General features: G+C 40.4%; 1 protein-coding gene across 5 annotated transcripts in view; it reads right to left on the reverse strand.

Annotated features, from left to right (window-relative positions):
• RNF216 (ring finger protein 216) overlaps window positions 1-11,077 on the reverse strand; it is a 169,005-nt gene extending 157,928 nt beyond the window's left edge. For 4 of the 5 annotated variants that reach the window (XR_015548602.1, XM_004440870.3, XM_004440869.3 and 1 more), the window contains exon 1: window positions 10,950-11,076. The gene's annotated coding sequence lies outside the window, so the exon portion shown is untranslated. Of the gene's footprint in view, window positions 1-10,949 lie in introns of all 5 variants that reach the window. The other variant, XM_087417509.1, reaches the window with a different exon arrangement.
• Between the last annotated feature and the right edge of the window lie 10,113 nt (window positions 11,078-21,190).

Genomic DNA, 21,190 nt, shown 5'->3' on the forward strand with positions numbered 1-21,190 from the left:
GTACATAAAAACAAAAAAACTTCTATTCACTAAAGAAAGAAAGAGTGAAAAGGCAAAGCACTGGGACAAGAAATTTACAATACATATAACTAACAAAGGAGTCCTATCCAAAAAATATAAAGAACTCTTACATGTTAATTAAAAAAAAAATCAGACAATTTTTAAGGGAAAAATGGGCTCAAAGATTTGAACTCACAATGCTGAGTGCCTTGAGGAAACCCAAAAGGCAAATAAACAAATTTTTAAAAATGCCCAAGTTATGAGACCTCAGAGGAATGCAAACTAAAACCACAAGGAAATTCTGGGAAGATGGCAGTAACGGCAGCATCATAGTTTTTGAACCTCTCCAAATTCTCACATAAAAACAGAAGAAATTCCATGGTTACAAAAAAACAGAGACAAGGACCTCCATGAACTCCAAAATACAAGCAGGTGAGGACAAACCACTAAGAGCCACATGATCTCTGAATTATCAATGTTTGTGACTCACAAAGCACAGGGTACTGTTGGGATCTGAGAATAGGATAATCTCCGAATAACCGACAGGAATTCATTGGAAAGCACAGAGGCCAATCTGAGACAGCAACTAACACTATTGAAGGGGTTTTGCTCAATTCAATATTGGGCAGATGCAAGGAGTCCACTGTAAGATCTGAAAGAGGACTCATGAAGTTCTGAAACTGACCAGGGCTCCCTTAAAGGACATGACCCTACAATGAGAAGAAAATGCTGGGATTAGAGTTAAATTGAGTAAGATAGAGACAACAGAGACAAAGCAAAGAGAAGGCAGGTACAGATAAAAACAGAGAAGAACAGAGGCAGGAAATTTCAAAAATCAAGCTGCCATATTTTGAACACCGCAGGAAGCTCTGTGAAGTCAGGAAAAGTATCTTAAACTGCATCTTCTTCTAAAAGTCTAAGATAACTAATTTCATTAAAAATAAGCAAAGAAAAGAATTGATGTCAAATCTCATATAAAGTTATTAAAAAAACAAGAAGCAAAACAATATTCTTGTAAATAATGAAAACATGCCAGGAAGATATAACAAACTAAAGGACATTAAGGAAATAATGCAAGACATAAAATAACACAAATCAGAACTAGAAAAACTCAGAAATGGAGTGATAGATTTCAGGAAAGAAATAGAAATAAAAGAAAAAAATGTTTCAAGAATGAGGACTAAATTAGAAGGAACACAAGTGCGAATAAACACAACACATACTGCTTTAGAAGTAAAAGGTGAAAGGAGAAAATTCTAAAATAGAAAAATAAGGAGATAAAGGAACATTCAAGACAAAGATGACCTAGCAAAACAGACAAAAGGAGCTACTGAATAAATCAAAAGGGAAGAGAATACTAAAATTGTAACTGAAAAAAAAACTTACCTAAAATAAAAATGTTAAAGCTACATTTCAAAAGAATACAGTACACACCTAAGAAAAACCCAGAAGGACAACTACCAAGACACATTCTAGCAAAATTACTGGACTTTAAAGAAAAAGATGCTTTAGCACTTGGGCTTGAGACTTATAAAAGAAAGAAAATTAGATTATTAAGACTTTGATGGTGATGCTTTATGCCATTAGAAAATGGAATAAGATACTTTAAAAAAATGTGAGCCAGAGATTTTATATCCAGTAAATTTTTTTTTTTTGCAGGAGAAGATTTGCCCTAAGCTAACACCTGTTGCCCACTCTTCCTCCTTTTTTCTTCCTTTCCCCGCCAAAGTCCCAGTACATAGTTGTGTATAGTTGTAAGTTCTTCTGGTTCTTCTACATGAGCCACTGCCACAGCATGGCTACTGACAGACAAGTGGTGTGGTTCTGTGCCTGGGAACTGAACCTGGGCCGCTGAAGCAGAGCGCACTGAACTTCAACCGCTAGGCCACCAGGGCTGGCTCCAGCAAAATTAATTTTAAGGAAAAGGTGCACAAGGAAACATATCAACATATAAGAACTTATGGAATACTGTTTCTACAAGCCCTTCCTGGGGAATCAAGAGAAAAAGGAGCTTCAGGCAATTGAAATGACTAGAGACACTGACACAAAAGACTGGTGGTAAACATTAAATATATAGTTACTTGTAGTACTAAGATCAAATGAGAACTAAAATTAAATGATATAGTATAATCATAAAAATTATGGGGAGAGAAAACAGATGCAAAATTTTAAAGTTGTTTACAGTAATATCTGTTGTGACATTCTTTTATTCTGACACTTTTGTGTGTGTAACGGGTCAAAACAAATGAACAGTTATGGAATATTCTATCAATTCCTGTGTCCTTCAGAATCAACATTCTTAGCGGTGAAAAAAGGAATTACACTTATAACATAGAAGTAAAGTAAGTTAAGTAAAATTGGTATAGTTCTAAATTTGAATTATAAATATTATCAACTCATAAAATATTTTAGTTCTGTCCATAAAAAAAAAGTCCTGAAAACAATGATCTACTTATAGCAATGAATGTCCATAGTACCTAGATTATGGTCTTGGAATACTATTTCTCCCCAAAAGAAACCAGGGCTTTTGGGACAAACTACTAATTCCAAGTCTGGGGCAAGAACCATACAAAAATGAGCCTGGAACATCCTGTCTTATCAGATATCAAAGAAGCTATCAAAGACTGAGTCCTGTCAGAATAACTCAGAAAAAAACTCCTAAAGAGGCTCCCATTGGCCAAAGATGAGACATTTTGAGCTTCAATAAAGATATTGATTGATATGGCATGAATCTCTTAAGAAAATGTATAAATGTAAGTGTTCATAATTTTTTTTCAAAAAAGGTCATTTAAAAAAGGATGATAGTCAACCAAGACATTATCTTTAAAATTGGTAAAATAAGGCGAATAATCAGGCATCCTTCTTGCCTTTCCTATGTGACTGGATGACCCAACAGTAAATGAGAAAATGGTTTATTTACAAAAATATTCTAATTAATATCAATTTTAAAAATTTAATTACAATATCATCGTTTTGCAATCCTCAATGAATTACTGGATTTAGACACTGAATTATCATTGGCTGCTAACATCATAGAGACAACAAGACACAAGTGACTTCTGAGAAAAGAACACTATCCATAGTCTTGCCAAAGAGATTGAACCAGAGTTTGGTCAAGAATCTGGACCCAGTCAAAATTTTAGAATAGAGGCTAGAGGAAAAATGAAATTTTTGAATTGTACCATAAGTATGCAAATCTCAACGGGGGCAGTTTCACAAGGGGGTGAAAAGATCTTAGATATTACAGTGGTTTGTGACACTCCAAAATTCAATCCCACCCAGCAAAACCTTTTCCTTAGTATTTAATGGGGGAGAACTAGGAAAAAATATATAAAAATATAAAATATATAAAAATATATTTTTCTAAAAATATACAGCTGGGAATGACAATTTTTTTTCAAGTCTGACAAACACTTACCTAGGCTCTGGGAAACTAGAGGTCAAATAGTTCAGGTTCAACAACAGATAGACTATAAGGAAAAAGAAAGGAATGGAAGAGAAACCTTAGATTTAAAGGATGTATCAAGTTTTTTAAATAGGTGAGATTAAACTATAGCATCTAGGGATGTACTCTTGGGTGATAAAACATAAAGAAATACAAGAAAACGATCATAAAAGTCAGACTAACGGTTAATTCTAGGGGGGAAGGAATGAGTTATGAATAGGACAGAATACATGGAGGTGGCATGGGGATGGAGGGGGCTCGGGGATGGTCTACTTCTTGACCTGGGTAGGGGATACAGGCGCCTTATAGTAATTCATTGAGCTATATATTTGCTTTATGTGGTTTTATATACTATTTTATTTCAAAAGGGTAAAGAACTCATGAGATATTACATACTCATAGAATTGCTGCAAGTCTGAAAACTGATGATCAGTGTTATTGAGAATCTGGAGTAATGGGGACTGTCATATACTATAGGTGAAGAGTAAACTGGTACTACAACTTTCCAAAAGAAGCTTGATACTTTATCAATTATAGTGAAAGATACAAATCCCCTAAGACCCAACAATCCACTGCTAGAAATCTATATTACAGAAACATATGCTTATATGCACCAGGTCTATGCACAAGAATGTTCACAGCAGCAGTTTGCTGGGAGCCAAACATTGAGGACTCACATCAATGATGGAAAAGACAAATACACTGTGGTACGTTCATACAATTAAAACCTATACAGCAACAAAAATGAAGCCATTAACAATCACACACAACATAGATGGATCTTAAAACATAACGACTAAGTGAAGGACTGAGTGAAGGAATCCAGACATGAAAGAATATATATTGAATGATTCTGTTTACACAAAATTTAGGGAAAGGTATAAACTCAGTTGTTTGAGGTGAAACTTCTTGGTATGTACTGTATTTCACAATGAAAAATCAGGGGAAAAAAGCTGTTATTAGGAAAAAAAAGTGCTTGCCCCTGTGAAACAGCAGTTGGAGGTCAGGAAGAGAGGATTATTGCTTTTAATTAAAGTCTTTCTGTAGTCTGATTTTTGAACCATTTTCTTGCTTACTTTGATGAAAATCAGAAGAATGAAAATCAATAAATAAGAACCAAAGGGGGATAATTATAACTGCTACGGGGCCTTTTTAGTTCCAAGATCCTATCTGTAACCTACCCACTCAACACTGTTCTTTCTCTCTAAGAAAATCTCAATTTTCTTTGCCTTCTTGAAAGAAATCATGTGCTTCAGAGGAGGCAGGCCCCAGACCCTAGCTTCTCATTAAATGATGTCTCCCAAGAGTTAATAGTCTAATAATAACAGCATTTTTCCAGCTGTTTAGCATACAGCATATCAGAATACAAAGTTTATATATCAAGACTATGTTTAAGATTTACAACAGGGGCCGCCCCCACGGCTTAGCGTTTAAGTGCGTGCACTCCGCTACTGGTGGCCCAGGTTCGGATCCTGGGCGCGCACTGACGCACCGCTTGTCGGGCCATGCTGAGGCAGCGTCCCACATACAGCAACTAGAAGGATGTGCAACTATGACATACAACTATCTACTGGGGCTTTGGGGAGAAAAAAGGAAAAAAAAAAAAAAAGGAGGAGGATTGGCAATAGATATTAGCTCAGGGCCAGTCTTTCTCAGCAAAAAGAGGAGGATTGGCATGGATGTTAGCTTAGGGCTGATCTTCCTCACCAAAAAAAAAAAAAAAGAAAAGATTTACAACAGAACCTTCTGGTATCTATAACTGGACAAAGGTATCTCAATTTTTAAAATTTACAAATTAAAGTCTAAGTTTGGGTCTCTCACTTGAAATAACAATAATGATGTTATTTATAAATAGCATGGTATAAAGGAAAGAGCTCCGGTGTCAAATTTGAACTGCATCTAATCAAGTACTTTACTTTTCTTTCAAATAATGATTTTTAAAAAGTATTCTGAACACAATTCCAATAGCCAAGTTTCTTATTTCTTCTTTTACCACATCTAGATTCCTTCCATTTTACACTGAAAATCAAAGGGAAATGTGATTCATTTTACATCTAATTTAGAATGTCAAGCTTGTAGTTAAGCAGATTACTAGCGGTGCTTTAAAAGCAAGATTCCTCATGAGTGGCACACACAGTGGCCCCAAACTGCAGTGAGAAAAGGAGTCTGATGATGGAATTTCTTCTACTCCTGACTAGCTTTTCTGTAAAGGTCATTCAACTCTCTGACATTCAGTCCTTTCTTCTGGACTTTAGATCAAACTAGCTAAGTATGAACCCTGGTTTCACCAGTCACTGAATCAGTGACTTTGCATAAATCACTTTATCTCTTGGGCCTAGTATCTTCATCTATAAAATGAGAAACGGTTATTTTAAAATTAATTGAATTAAACATATATAAAGTGTTCAGCATAGTGCCTGGCACATAGCAGCAAGTGTCACAGTATGACTATTATTATTACCTGTGAAATCGAAATAGCTATTCCTCTTACCTTGTAAGGCTGTGTTGAAGATTCAACTAAATATGAGAAACCACTTTGTATATGGTAAATGTCATTAAAACAGGAGCTTTGTTATCACAAGAACACAATAGATGCACAATGTTTATTAATAATAATAAGAGTTGATAATACAGCCACACTCAGGGGAAGGGAGCTTTACTTTCCTTTTCAAGTCACTTTTTTGCTAGTATGATAACTATTCGCAGTAAAACTTTTACTTTCTTCTATAAGAAACTTCATTTTCCCTCTGGAAGTAGCAAAAAGCTCTATATAAGTCTTCACTTCTTGATCAGACAGCTGAAGAAAATAGTTAAAAGCAGAGTCCAGAAACAGGCAATGCCACCCAAGAAAGAATATTTCAGTTCTTGCCTCTTCTTTTTATTATAAAAACTATCATATGTACATTTAATGACTACACTCTACGTCAAATATATGGCTTAATGCTTCCAAATTAAAACCAAAAATTAACACATATTTCGCCACTTCATTAACTCTGTGGAGAATCTTATGTAATAGTACTATATTGTAAAAATTTAAGAAAATTGGCTGACAGTTCTATGTTCTCTTCCACCTCCTACAATTGTCCTACTGATTTTTTTAATCCCTTTTTCCTCCTTGCATGGATGAATCAATACATGATGAGAGAGAGTTCATATTTTAATTGTTTTCTCCATATGCCCTTGACTATGTCTTATTCATAGCTGTCTTTCCAGTGTCTAACACAGTTACTGAATGAATGAGTGGCTCCAAAAACATCTTCCTTTGTCAGAGACTGGGCTGTTCATCACAGCCATATACAACTAGAGTCAGGTAACACGGCTTAAGTGACAACAATCAGGATTACAGAAAATTTGGAAAACAAAGGAAGTCAGAAAAGAAATGAGAATCGGCCATGGTTCTCTCGAGATTTTCTGATTTCAAAATTGCATCTTTGCTTCCTCGTAACCAGAGTCCTTGTGGTTTATCTCTAACATATCATTTTCTTCTCATTCTTCTACTCTGTGTTGCTTCTCCTTGTTTCCTTTCACATGCTCCTAATATAATACCGCATGGCTGGGGTTTTGTAGTGTTCCTGCTTTCTAGAGTAATCTCTATATAAATATGCCTGTCATTTCTGCAACACGAGTTTTGGGGTAATAAAAAGTGTTTCAAATTTAATGAGTTAATCTCTTTGAACATTCCAGGGAAAGGTGGGCAAAGCAGAGCCAGGGATAGGCTGGGAGAAGGTGACATGCCCCTGTCATACCAGCCCCCTACAACAACTCTTTCTAGCATATTTTTTTAAGTGTCTATAAACGATTATTGCTTTTCATTCAAATATTAGCTTCTCATCTTAACCATTATTTGGATATCCACTCTTTGTAAGCCTGTACTAGTATTTAATCATCTTAAATCAACCCAACAAAAATAATGGTTATTTTTAAGTAGTAATCTTAAGGTAGTTTTTTTTGCTTCCTTACATTTTCTAATTTTTCTATGCTAAATTGGTATTATTTACATTGATATTTAAAATTAAAATACATTAAAAGAATTCAACAAATACTACTGTGGGTTTGCTACGTGGTGTAAAGAATTTGTGTTATGCACCATGGGGAATACAAAGAAAATCCAACATGGATCTTGCCTCAAAGAACTTACTGAGAGAAAATATGCACACAATTAAGTATACTACAAAGTATAAAGTCATTAACACAATAAAGAGACTATTCCAGTTGGAGAAGGGCAGGTAGTCAGGGAAGGCTTAGTGGAGACGGCAGTATTCAAGCTAAATTGAATGCTGTCCCAGTTCCAGGCTTAGCCTTTGAGAGAACAGCAGCTTCCACCTAGGCGGCCCAGTTGACCACATACAAGTCTGACTGCGCTGCTGGAGAGATCACATGGAAAGCTCTAACACTACATGGAGAGGGAAAGGGCAGCTGAGCCCAACCTTCCAGCAGTCTCCGACAAGGCTTGCGAGTGAAGAAGCCATTTTGGAAGTGGATTCTCCAGCCTCAGCCAACTCAGCTGACAGCCTGTGGACCAGAAAAAAAATGGCCTAGGTGAGCCCTTCCTAACCTTCTGACTTACAAAACTGTCAACAAATAAAATTGTTGTTTTAAGTCATTAAGTTTGGGGGTGGCTTGCTATGCATCAACAGGTTACTGAAGCAGAGCTCAAATTTTTATTTTCTAACCAATGAGAAGCAACCCAATGAAGAGTCAAGCTAGCTGCATGCAACGTGTAAGACAGACTGTAGAAGACATCTGACAGCAGATCAGGTGACTGGAGGATGGTGATACTACTATGAAAGAACAAGGCAGGTGATGAGTTCAGAATAAGAAAATGCGTATTAATTTTAATATGTAGACAAAAGGAAATAACTCAGGTAAAATAGCACCCATAATTACAGATATAATTATGCAAACAATTAGTCTGGAGTTTAAGCAGAGTTTAAAAGAGCTCTAAAAATCCTGTTATCAGTGTCTTTCTACAATAGGAAAAGTTTTAAACCAAAAATTAAATTCACAATCTTCAGTGAGTGGGCTAAAGAGCTGAACACGTAACATCAAGATTTTCCTCAACTCTCAGCTGAAAATTGGTTCAGAAACTGGGACAGATAAACAAGCACACCCTCATCCACAAGGGGGAAAATCAATGTTTTCAACCGTCTTTTTAGAGCTGAATCCTTTGTGAACTCATGACACCCTGTCCGTTCTATCCCCATACTGTCTGCAGGTTCTACCCTCTGACGTTATCTTCATACAGCATTGAGTGTTTTGTTACACCACAAATTTCATCATGGTTGAACCCAAATCCTTACCATGGCCTGAAAAACGCTGCCTCCTATAACCCTTGCTGACATAGCTAACATCACCTCATACCTCTTCCCCCCACTCACCATTCTGCTCTGACAACAGCTCAGTTCCTAGAACACGCCACGCTCCTTCCTTCCACTCCAAGCTTTTCTCTCTGGCTGCATTGCTCTTCTTCACTGCCTCTCTCTGACCAAATTAACTCTATTCATCCTTCAGTTCTTCACCTTAAATGTCACTTCCTCAGAGAAAAACCTTTCCTGACTATCCCCAGTGTTCATTCACACAACTCTCACTTCTTCCAAGTACCACAATAATCATCATAGAATTATTTAGGAAACTATGTTTAATATCCATCTTCTCTGCTAAAACAAGTTCCAAGAAGGTAGGATCCTACATCATCTTCATTCCTATAGCCCGAGGACACAGCACACTGCCTGACACAAAGCAGATAGCCCAAAAGAACTTTTTTTTTTTTTTGCCAAGGAAGATTTCGCCCTGAGCTGACATTTGTGCCCATCTTCCTCTATTTTGTACGTGGGACGCCGCCACAACATGGCCGCCCACGAGTGGTGTAAGCCTGCGCCCGGAAAGGAACCGGGCCGCCAAAGCGGAGCTCCACGAACTTAACCACTAGGCCACGGGGCCGGCCCCTCCAGAAAAACTTTCTGAATAAATATCATTCACAGTATGTACAGAAGGAAAATTAGGAGCTTGAACTCGAGAACCAAACTGAGTTCAAGTCCCAGCTCTGACCCTTATAAGCTCTGTAACCAGATAAGTTCCTTTTCAGCACATTCATTTTCTTCCTTTTTAAAATAAGGATAATAACAGAATCTACGTCATTGAGGATTAAAAGAGTTAATACATGGTAAATCTTAGAACAGTGCCTGGCACATAGCCTATGCTGTGTCCTATTATTGTTAACAATGAAGATAAAATAATAACATTATCAGGTGTGAGAATTAGTTATGACGTCTGTAAAGACCCTAACACAGCCTAGAATATAGTAAACACTCATTAAACAGGAGTTATCACAGTTAGCAAACACATGCTCTCTCGTCTAACCTATTTCATAAACTTTCAGTCTCCCTGACTCGTATCTCATCTTCCTTTATTAGATTTCTCCATACGGGCTGCAGGGCTTCTCTACTAGCTGCTGCCAGCCTTCAGGATAAAAATCTAACGCCACTGTTTAGATTTACACAGAGGTCCAAAATCTGGCCCCAGGCTCTCTAGCCATTTCTTCAAGTTCAACCACTCCCTACTCTCAGCCACAATTACTTACTTATACAAAAAAGTAAAGCAAAGCCATTTCTTAGCGGTCTTAGATCGAGGTCTGTCCTAAAATATTCCTTGTCCTCTCCCAGCAGAGGTAAGTCATCTTCTCTTTGCATTAGCAAAATGCCGAGAACGAGCCCTACGGAGGCACTTATCACCATGCACTCGCGTTATCGGACCCTGGTTAGTTTACATGGGAACTCTGGCCCTGGAAACGTCACCGGGACCCCGCAGGCACTCGGTGAGGTTGGTCACCAGACGGAAGGAGCCCAAAGTTTTGACAATCGTTCTGCAGTATTCGGGCTACACGCGCCGCGGGAGCGTCGGGATCGTCCGCCGCCAGGGCTCCGGGCGCACGAGTCGGGTTCACGTTCTCCGCGCGCAGTGTCCACACACTCACAGAGTCCTCACGAGTCTGGGGGGAGTCGCCGGCTCTCCCGGGAAGACACTCCTCCAGGGCTGAGCCGCGGGGGTGGGGCCCGCCCCGGCCGGAGTTCAAACTCACAGAGCATCACCCCCCGCGGCTCCGAGCCGCGCTCGGCTCCTCAGACGCCGCCTCCCGCGAGGTGCAGCCGAGGACTCTCGGGCTTTCGGCGCTTTCGCTGCCGCGCAGCAGGCCGACCGGCCAGCCCACAAAACTTCCCGAAGTGACGGGAGCGGCGGGAGGGTCCGCCGCCCGCCTGCGCCTTTGTCGCTCCCGCCTCGCCACCGGCCCCGCTGCTCGGGCAGCCCCGGCGCTCGGCGGCCCCCGCTCGGCCCCGGGCCGGCTCGCGTTCGGCCGCCGCCGGGCCAGACCCGCGCCCCCGGGCCCGCGGCCCCGCCGCCCCTCAAGGCGAGGCCCCCGCCCCCACCCCGGGCGAATGGAGGCGGAGAGACCATTCGCCTCACAGATCCCGCCGAGGAGCCGGGCGGCCCCGCGGCCAACACTTACTCGCCCCTCAACTCGCCGGCTCGTGAGGCGGGCTCGGTGGTCTCCGTCGTCGCGACTCCTAGTCACCAGAAGCGGCCGCCGACAGCTCCGTCGCCGCGGCCGCCGCTGCCCTCCTTCCGGCCCCGCCGCGGCGTCACCTCGCGCCTGCGCACAGCGCCCCCTCCCGACTAATGACAGGAAGAACCATAGAGGCACGCCGGGTGCTGGGGAGGAGGGGCCTGGGGAGTCAGACCATAGAGAGGGACGCCGGTGGGCTCCTCCATCCCCCTCTCACCGCCCACTGAGTCTTGACTCCCCCACTAGGCGGCAGGAGGAAAGCAACGGAGATCCTCTCAACCCTTTGAGGTGTCGCTGTCTCCCTAGTGTAGAAAAGGGTGTGGGGGCAGGTGGCCATGGAAATCTACTGGATATGCACCTATTTGCACCCGTTGCCTTTGGCAAGTCATTCATTCAACACACATTTTCAGAGGGCTTCCTGTGTGCTAGGCACTGTTCTGGGATTGGGGATACAAGGGTGCAGAGGGTCCCTGTTCTCAAGAAGCTTATGTTTTAGGGGGCAAGTCAATAATTAACTAGCAAACTAACTAAAATACTGGCTCAGGCAGGAGGTTTGAGGAAAAAGGAAAAATAAAGCAGAGAAAGGGATAGAGAGTGATGGGGATAATAGTGTGGTTAGGAAAAGCATCTTCTGAGGAGGGGACATTTGAGCAGAAAACTGAGTGAGGTAAGGGAGTAAGCCCTGGTGACCATTTGGAGGAAGAACACTTCAAGCAGAGGGTAGAGAAAGGGCAAAGGCCCTGAGCTGGGAATATTCTTGGTGTGTTGGAAAAACAGCAAGGATGTTGCGTGGCTGTAGTGCAGTGAGATGGAGAGTGGTAGGGAATGGGCTTGGCGAGGTGGCAGGGGGCCAGATGATATAAGATCTTAATAAGGAATTTGGATTTTCCTCCAAGTATGATGGGAAGCTATCAGAGAATTGGGAGCAGGGGCATGAGTTGATCTGCTTGTGTTTTCCAAAGATCACTGTGGTGGCTGTTTGGAGAATAGACTATAGAGAGGTGAGAGCTGAGGCTGGAAAGTCAGTTAGGAAGCTATTGCAGGAGTCTAAATGATAAGCGATGGTGACTTGGACTAGTATGGTCAGGGAGGAGGTGGTGAGAAATGATCAGATTAGGGATTTTTTTTTTTTAAGGTAGAATAGAGAGATTTGCCAATGGATTGGATATGGGGTGAGAGAGAAAGAAAGCAGTCAAGGATAACTACCAGGTTTGTGGCTTGTGCAACTGGGTAAATAGTGGTTCCATTCATAAATATGGGGGAAAATTGGGAGATTTTGGTCCAAGTAGGGAGACGTGAACACATTTTGGACATGTTAAATTGCCAACTGGGGGCCAGCCTGTGGCCTAGTGGTTAAGTTTGGCACACTCTGCTTCTGCGGCTGGGGTTTATTTATTTATTTTTTGTGTGAGGAAGATCAGCCCTGAGCTAACATCCATGCCAATCCTCCTCTTTTTTTTTTTTTTTGCTGAGGAAGACCGGCCCTGAGCTAACATCTATTGCCAATCCTCCTTTTTTTCCCCTTTTTCTTCCCAAAGCCCCAGTAGATAGTTGTATGTCATAGCTGCACATCCTTCTAGTTGCTGTATGTGGGATGCCGCCTCAGCGTGGCCAGACAAGTGGTGCCTCGGTGCGTGCCCGGGATCTGAACCCGGGCAGCCAGTAGCGGAGCACGTGCACTTTACCACTAAACCATGGGGCCAGCCCCCGGCGGCTGGGGTTTGGTTCCTGGGCGGGGACCTATACCACTTGTCCATGGCCATGCTCTGGCAGCAACCCACATGCAAAGTAGAGGAGGATTGGCACAGATGTTAGCTCAGAGTGAATCTTCCTCAGCAAAAAAAAAATTTGCCAACTAGACCTTCAAGTAGAAATGTCAATAGGCAATTAGATATATGGGTCTGTAACTTATGAAAGACAGGAGGACTCAGAAGCTAGAGATTTAAATTGGGAGTCATTAAGGTATAGATATTATATAAAGCCATGGCACTGGCTATACTTATACCTAGCGAATGAGTGTAGATAGAGGAGAGAGGACAGCTGAAGGTGGAGATCACTTCAGCATTTAGAGTCTAGAGAAGGATGCTGAGAAGGAAAGGCCAGTGAAGGAGGAGGAAAATGAGAAGAGTGTGGTATCCCAGAGGCCCGGGAAAGAAAGTGTTCTCAGGAGATGGGAGTTAGCAGTGGTGCTAAATGCTGCTCAGAGACTCAGTACAATGGATCTGAGTCTCAATGAAACAAGAAAGAGGGATGTTCGCTGAGAGTGAGGTCAGAGAGAGTGTCTTGGAAGTTTGTGGAGGAAAGAGTGGAGAGCGAAATGACTAGCAGAATGCAGTAGGTTTGCTGGCCCTGGAGTTCTGTGATCATAAATTTAAAGTGAGGCCAGGCAGCAAGGATGTGGGTCTTTCTCCAGCCACCTGCTTAGATACAGAGGAAATAAAAGAACTGGAGAGACAGGAGAAGGTCAAAGAGGGGGATGCTTGAAACTGAGGTCTTGGAGATGGTGCTTTAGCTATAGCTGGTAATGATGAAGCCTTGGGTGTGACTAGGAGAGTGGTTGGCTGAGGTAGAGAGGATATCTCTATCATTGAAGGAGAGGGATCAAGAAACTAAGAGGCCTGGGTGTGGATAGATTATTTAACAGAATGTTAAATCGTCAAGAAAGATTTCAGAAATAGGGAGCGGGGCATGGAATAAGACAGATCCTAAAATCTTCAGTGAATGAGGAGGAATGACCAGCAGACCAGCAGATAGTTGCACAGGAAAGATGGTGGTGTAGTCAGTCCAATGGCACACACTTCCGAAGATTCGGTTAATTGTCGTCGTCGTCGTTGTTTTGCTTTGTTTTAAAGGAAGTAGAAGAAACAAGAGGCTGGATGCAGCAATGAGCACCCGTCCTCCAGGTCAGAGCATCACGGCTTATGGTGGTTTACACTGGAGAGAAATGACCACCACTTGAGAGGGCTACAGGGAAGCAGTGTCCTGAGGGGATGGCCATGTTTCAATGACATAAGAAGGTGAAGACTGCTCAGAGAAGAAGGTAAGGATATAGGGATTTTACTGATGGCAGACCATGAGTTCCAGACGGCACAGTGGAAGGAAGAGTTTAGAGGGTAGCCAGGAGTGAGAGCTTAATACAGAGTCTTGTGAAGATGAGATCCTGGGATAACCTGGAAGGTAAAACAGGGGCATTGGGCCTGATAGGATTATCCTCCCTGGTACTCCTGTTGTGGGAGTTGGGGTAATTGCTTTTAGTTATAGTCATCTTCTTGGGAATAGCTTTGGCTATTCAGGGTCTTTTGTTGTTCTCGTGAGCCGTTTGTAATGTTGAGGCAGGGAGTGTTGAGAGAGGGGCTTGGTGGTCTTAGCAGGAGTAGAAGGATCTTTCTGGACCCTTGAACCCTGCTGTGTTGGTGTTAAGGCCAAGGGAAATATGCTCTTCCCAGAATCAAGCTACCTTGTGGAGTCGGGAATTCCTCATTTGTAAAATGAGGATTTTCTTTTTTAAAATTATTTTATTGAGGTCATATTAGCTTACAACATTGTGTAAATTTCAGGTGTACATCACTATTTCAGTTTCTGTATAGACTGCATTGTGTTCACCACCAACAGTCCAGTTTTCATCCATCGCCGTACACATGTGCCCCTTTACCCCTTTCGCTCTCTCCCCACCCCCTTCTCCTCTGGTAACCACTAATCTGTTCTCCTTATCTATCTGTTTGTCATCCACATATAAGTGAAATCATACAGTATTTGTCTTTCTCTGTCTGACTTATTTTGCTTAGCATAATACTCTCAAGGTCCATCCGTGTTGTCGCAAATGGCACAATTTTGTCTTTTTTGTGGCTGAGTAGTATTCCATCGTATATATATATACCACATCTTTATCCATTCATCCATGATGGGCACTTGGGTTGCTTCTACTTCTTGACTATTGTGAATAATGCTGCGGTGAACGTAGGGGTACATATATCTTTTTGAATTATTGATTTCATGTTCTTTGGATAAATACCCAATAGTGGAATAGCTGGATCATATGGTATTTCTATTTTTAATTTTTTGAGAAATCTCCATACTGTTTTCCATAGTGGCTGCACCAGTTTGCATTCCCACCAGCAGTGTACGAGGGTTCCCTTTTCTCCACATCCTCTCCAACACTCGTTATTTCTTGTTAATTATCACCATTCCGTTGGGTGTGAGGTAATATCTCATTGTAGTTTTCATTTGCGTTTCCCTAATAATTAGTATGTTGAACATCTTTTCAGGTGCCTGTTGGCCATCTGTATATCTTTGGAAAAATGTCTATTCATATCCTCTGCTTGTTTTTTGATCAAGTTGTTCATTTTTTTGTTGTTGAGTTGTATGAATTCTTTATATATTTTGGAAATTAACCCCTTGGAGGATATATGATTTGCAAATATTTTCTCCCCTTTGGTGGGTTGTCTTTTCATTTGTTGATGGTTTTCTTTGCCGTGGAGAAGCTTTTTAATCTGATGGAGTCACATTTGTTTACTTTTTCTTTTGTTTCTTTTGCCTTAGTAGACATGGTACTTGAAAAGATACTGCTAAGACCGATGTCAAAGAGTGTACTGCCTATATTTTCTTCTAGGAGTTTTATGGTCTCGGGTCTTACATTCAAGTCTTTAATCCATTTTGAGTTAATTTTTGTGTATGGTGTAAGATAATGGTCTATGTTCATTCTTTTGCACGTGGCTGTCCAGTTTTCCCAACACCGTTTATTGAAGAGACTTTCCTTTCTCCATTGTATGTTCTTGGCTTGTTTGTTGAAGATTAGCTGTCCATAGATGTGTGGTTTTATTTCTGGGCTTTCAGTTCTATTCCATTGATCTGTGTGTCTGTTTTTCCGCCAGTACCAGGCTGTTTTGATTACTATAGCTCTGTAGTATATTTTGAATTCAGGGAGTGTGATACTTCAAGATTTATCTTTTTTCTCAGGATTGCTTTGGCTATTCAGGGTCTTTTGTTGTTCTATATAAATTTTAGGATTCTTTGATCTATTTCTGTGAAGAATGTCATTAGGATTCTGATTGGGATTGCATTGAATCTGTAGATTGCTTTAGGTAATATGGACATTTTAACTATGTTTGTTCTTCCAATCCATGAGCACAGAATGTCTTTCCATTTCTTTATGTAATCATCAATTTCTTTCAATAATGTCTTATAGTTTTCAGTGTGTAGGCCTTTCACCTCTTTGGTTAAATTTATTCCTAGGTATTTTATTCTTTTTGTTGCAATTGTAAATGGAATTGTATTCTTGATTTCTGTTTCTGCTAGTTCATTGTTAGTGTATAAAAATGCAACTGATTTTTGTATGTTGATTTTGTACCCTGCAAATTTGCTGTATTCATTGATTATTTCTAATAGTTTTTTGGTGGATTCTTTAGGGTTTTCTATATATAGAATCCTGTCATCTGCAAATAGTAACAAAGAAACAACAAATAGAAGCAAAGGTTTTACTTCTTCCTTTCCAATTTAGATCTCTTTTATTTCTTTTTCTTGCCTAATTGCTCCTGCTAAAACTTCCAGTACTATGTTGATAAGAGTGGCAAAGGTGGGCATCCTTGTCTTGTTCCTGTTCTCAGAGGAATAGCTTTCAATTTGTCACCATTGAATATGATGTTGGCCATGGTTTGTCATAGATGGCCTTTATTATGTTGAGGTAATTTCCTTCTATACCCGTTTTGTTGAGAGTTTTTATCATAAATGGATGTTGGATCTTGTCAAATGCTGTCTCTGAGATTGAGATGATCATGTGATTTTTATTCTTCATTTGGTTAATGTAGTGTATCACATTGATTGCTTTGTGGATGCATCCCTGCATCCGTGTAATAAATCCCACTTGATTGTGGTGAATGATCCTTTTAACGTATTGTTGTATTCAACTGGCTAATATTTTGTTGAGAATTTTTGCATCTATATTCATCAGCGATATCAGCCTGTAATTTTTCTTTTTTTGTGTTGTCCTTGTCTGGCTTTGGTATCAGGGTAATGTTGGCCTCGTAGAATGAGTTAGGAAGCTTCCCTTCCTCTTCAATTTTTCAGAATAGTTTGAGAAGAATAGGTATTAAATCTTCTTTGTATGCTTTGTAGAATTCTCCAGAGAAGCGATTTCATCCTGGACTTTTGTTTTCTTGGAGGTTTTTGATTACTCTTTCAATCTCGTTACTTGTGATTGGTCTAGTCAGATTCTCTATTTCTTCTTGATTCAGTTTTGGGAGGTTGTATGATTCTAAGAATTTATCCATTTCTTCTGGGTTATCCAATTTGTTGGTGTGTAGCTTTTCATAATATTCTTTTACAATCCTTTGTATTTCTGTGGTGTCTGTTGTAATTTCTCCAAAATGAGGATTTTCATATTATCTATTGCCCAGTGTTCTTGCAAGGATGAAATGGGATCATGTGTGAATTGAGAAGTTATTTGTCTAGATATTGGTGGTGTCTTAAACATTGTAAGAACCATAAAGACTCGTTTCCCCATCTCTGCATTATCTCCTAGTGAGGGCAAGAGGGAGCCCCTTCCCTCCTTCCCAGTTGCTTGGGATAGTTCTGCATATCTTTGAAGTCTCAGGCCTTTATTCCCAGGGCAACTGGTTCTAGCTAAAGCTACAAGTGTGGCAGGATAATGTTTTGCAATATTAACTTCCTGTCTTTGTTTTTCTTCAAGTATTTCTCATTTTTTCTTTCTATCTTTGGGAAGGTTTGTGGCAGGACTTGTTGCCTTTGTTTTCCAAAAGCTTAACCCCACTGGGGAGGTGATGCTAAGTGTCTTAGGGAGACTTCAACGCAGAAGATGTACATTTGAGGGGGAAATACCAAGTGATTTTCTACTGTGATTACTAATCACAGAGATTAGTCAAAGGAATCCTCTGGGCTTGGGAAAGGAAGAAATGGAGGGAAAATGTTGGGAGTGGTGATGATGGTGGGGCCAAGGCAGTTTCTGGGAATAGCTGAGAAAGGACAGAGAGGGAATGGATATGTGCGGCTGTCTCTAGGCAGGCAGGATCTCGTGGTGTCATGAAAGTGGCCACCAAGAGTCACTTGACATGAAGGAACTGGGTGCAGGAGCCAGAGATGACCTGCGTGGTTGACTCCTGGCCAAGAGCATACTGGAAAATGGATGGACCAATAGGTGCCTTTGCGGGCAGGTGACATGAGTACCAGATACTCTCTGTCACCACCTTGGTACTACCCAAACCCTTAGACATACCCTGAGGAGGGAAACAGAGTGTGGGGAACACTGAATTACCTGGGACTTAGATTCTGGCCTCTCACTGCATTGAGAGCTCAAAAAAAAAAAAAAAATTAAATTGAGTCGTAGAGAATTAGAAAAGTGGTATGTTCTGCACAAAGGAGTTTGTGCACTGAGAGTCACACAAACCAGGTGAAGGGATTATGATAGGGCCAACAGGAGGGGACAGAGGTATGAAGTCATCAGATGTGAGGGTCAGAAAGGGTTGTAAGGTATACGTGGTCCAGAGTTGACAAGCGACATGTCCGAGTCCCACAGCAAGTCAGACTGACCTGGCCCAACTTATCAAGATGCCACAGCTGAGCCCACACCCACCTTTGTGGCTTTGTAGAGCCACAAAGCAGCAGAGCTGAAAAGAGAACAGCCTTTCCCAAACCTCAGGCATTTGAGCAGTACCACCACAAGTTTTACCTAATCCACTTATTACCCACTCTTAATATTTTTCTTTAGACTGATTCATTTTTTTGTTAAAAGATATTTATTTAAAAAGGAAACTTTATTTCACCACTGTAAATAGAAAACAACTCTCACTTTCCATAAGCAGAAAGTAGCCATAAAAATAGATTCAATGAAGTAAAGCAATGTTACTGAATTTCTAAAAATTTATAATTAGAGTAAACAAACCAATGATTTACAAGTAAAAATTCAATCAAATCAAGGTGTGAAACATATAACTGAAAATAAGCTTCCTTAAGAGAAGAATGGAATAGTTTGTGATCAGTCAGAAGTAAAGGGATATTTGTTCCATGTGTTCAGTTTAAGGGAAAAATGAGTTCTATGTCAATAAGAGGAGTCACCTCTTTTGCTTTCAATGCTAACCAGCACCAAGAATCAGAAAGAGCCAAAGATATCCACCTGCAGACAAAATTATTGTCAACAAGTGATTTTGCTATTGTCCTGGGAGGAAGCATGGAAATCCACATCATCTCTACTGGCTATACTTCCATGCAGTGATGGTGGAGGGTGTGAAACATACATGAGCATTCTGAGGCTTCCAGAGAGCTGTGGTATATAATTCATACTTCTCAGTGAGTTGAGTCGTCCTGGCATTGCTTCCTTTATTTCTTTTTCTGGTTACAATTAGATTAATGTGCCTATGATCTATAAAATCGTTTATAAAAGTAGAGGACTGTCGGGGCCGACCCCGTGGAGTAGAGGTTAAGCATGTGCACTCTGCTGCTGGTGGCCTGGGTTCGGATCCTGGGCGCGTACCGATGCACCGCTTGTCAGGCCATGCTGTGGCAACGTCCCATATAAAGTGGAGGAAGATGGGCACAGATGTTAGCCCAGGGCCAGTCTTCCTCAGCAAAAAAAAAAAAAGAGGAGGATTGGCATGGATGTTAGCTCAGGGCTGATCTTCCTCACACACACACACAAAAAGTAGAGGACTGCCATTCTTCACAATTTGTGCATCGTCACTTTGTTCCTAAAAGCTGTTAGTATTGCCATCAGCTTTATCTAGATGAAGCTGTGCTAGTCTGGCCTTGGAGGAAATTATTCCTGAACTCTCTCTGCTTTCCGAAGTAGTAATTTCCTGCCATTCTGGCCCATTGATTTTTTTTTAAATCAATGTTATTGCGGTATAATTTATATACAATACAATGCACCTAGTTTAAGTGTACATTTCTATAAGTTTTGACAGATGTATATGCCCATGTAACCACCACCACAATCAAGATAGAGACCATTTCCATCACCCCAAAATATTCCCTTATTCTCCTTCCTAGTTGAACCACCACCCCCATCCCTGGCACTAGGCAACCATTTATCTGCTTTCTGTCACTTTAGATTAGAATTATTTTTTCTGTGATTTCAGATAAATGAGATCATAAAGCATGTACTCTTGGTTCTGGTTTCTTTTCTCAACATATGTTTATTTTTTCAGTTATTTTTACTGTGGTAAAAAACACATACAATTTACCATCTTACCCATTTTTAAGTGTCCACTTCAGTGGTATTAAATACGTTTGTAATGCTGTGCAAACATGATCGCCATCCATCTCCATAGCTCCTTTCATTTCACAAAACCGAAACTATACCTATTATGCAATAACTCCCCATTTCCCCTCCCCCCAGCCCCTGGCAACCACCATTCTACTTTCTGTCTCTATGATTTTGACTACTCTAAGTATGTCATGTAAGTGGAATCATACAGTATTTGTCTTTTTGTGACTGGCTTATTTCACTTAGAATATTTGTTCTCAAGGTTCATCCACGTTGGAGTGTATGTCAGAATCTCCTTCTTTTTTAAAGCTGAATATTATGCCATTGTGTGTATTACCACATTTTGCTTATCAGTTCATCTGTTGATGGACACTTGGGTTGCTTACATGTTTTAGCTATTGTGAATAAGGCTGCTATGAACATGAGTATACAAATATCTCTTCAAGATCCTGCTTTCAATTCTTTTGGGTATATACCCAGAAGTGGAAGTGGTGACTCAGATGATAATTCTATTTTTAATTTTTGAAGAACCATCATACTGTTTCCCACCATTTGACATTCCTACCAACCGTGCACAAGGATTTCAATTTCTCCACATCCTTGTCAACACTTGTTATTTTCTGTTTTTTTGATAGTAATGGGTGTGAGGTGGTATCTCATTGTAGTTTTGATTTACATTTCCCTAATGATTAATGATCTTCATCATCTTTTCATATGCTTATTGTCCATTTGTATATTTTATTTGGAGAAATGTCTATTCAATCTTTTGGCCATTTTTTAACAGAGTTGTTTTGTTTCTTTGTTGTTGAGTTTTAGGAGTTTTCTATATATTCTGGATATGAACCCCTTATCAGATATATGATTTCCAAATATTTTCTCCAATTCTATGGGTTGCCTTTTTATTTTGTTGATAGTGTCTTTTGATGCACAAAATTTTTAAATTTTCATGTAGTCCGATTTGTCTATTTTT

This window comes from Ceratotherium simum, chromosome 26 (assembly GCF_057802395.1).
Source record: "Ceratotherium simum simum isolate JZ-2026a chromosome 26, ASM5780239v1, whole genome shotgun sequence".
In the NCBI taxonomy this organism is placed as follows: domain Eukaryota; kingdom Metazoa; phylum Chordata; class Mammalia; order Perissodactyla; family Rhinocerotidae; genus Ceratotherium; species Ceratotherium simum.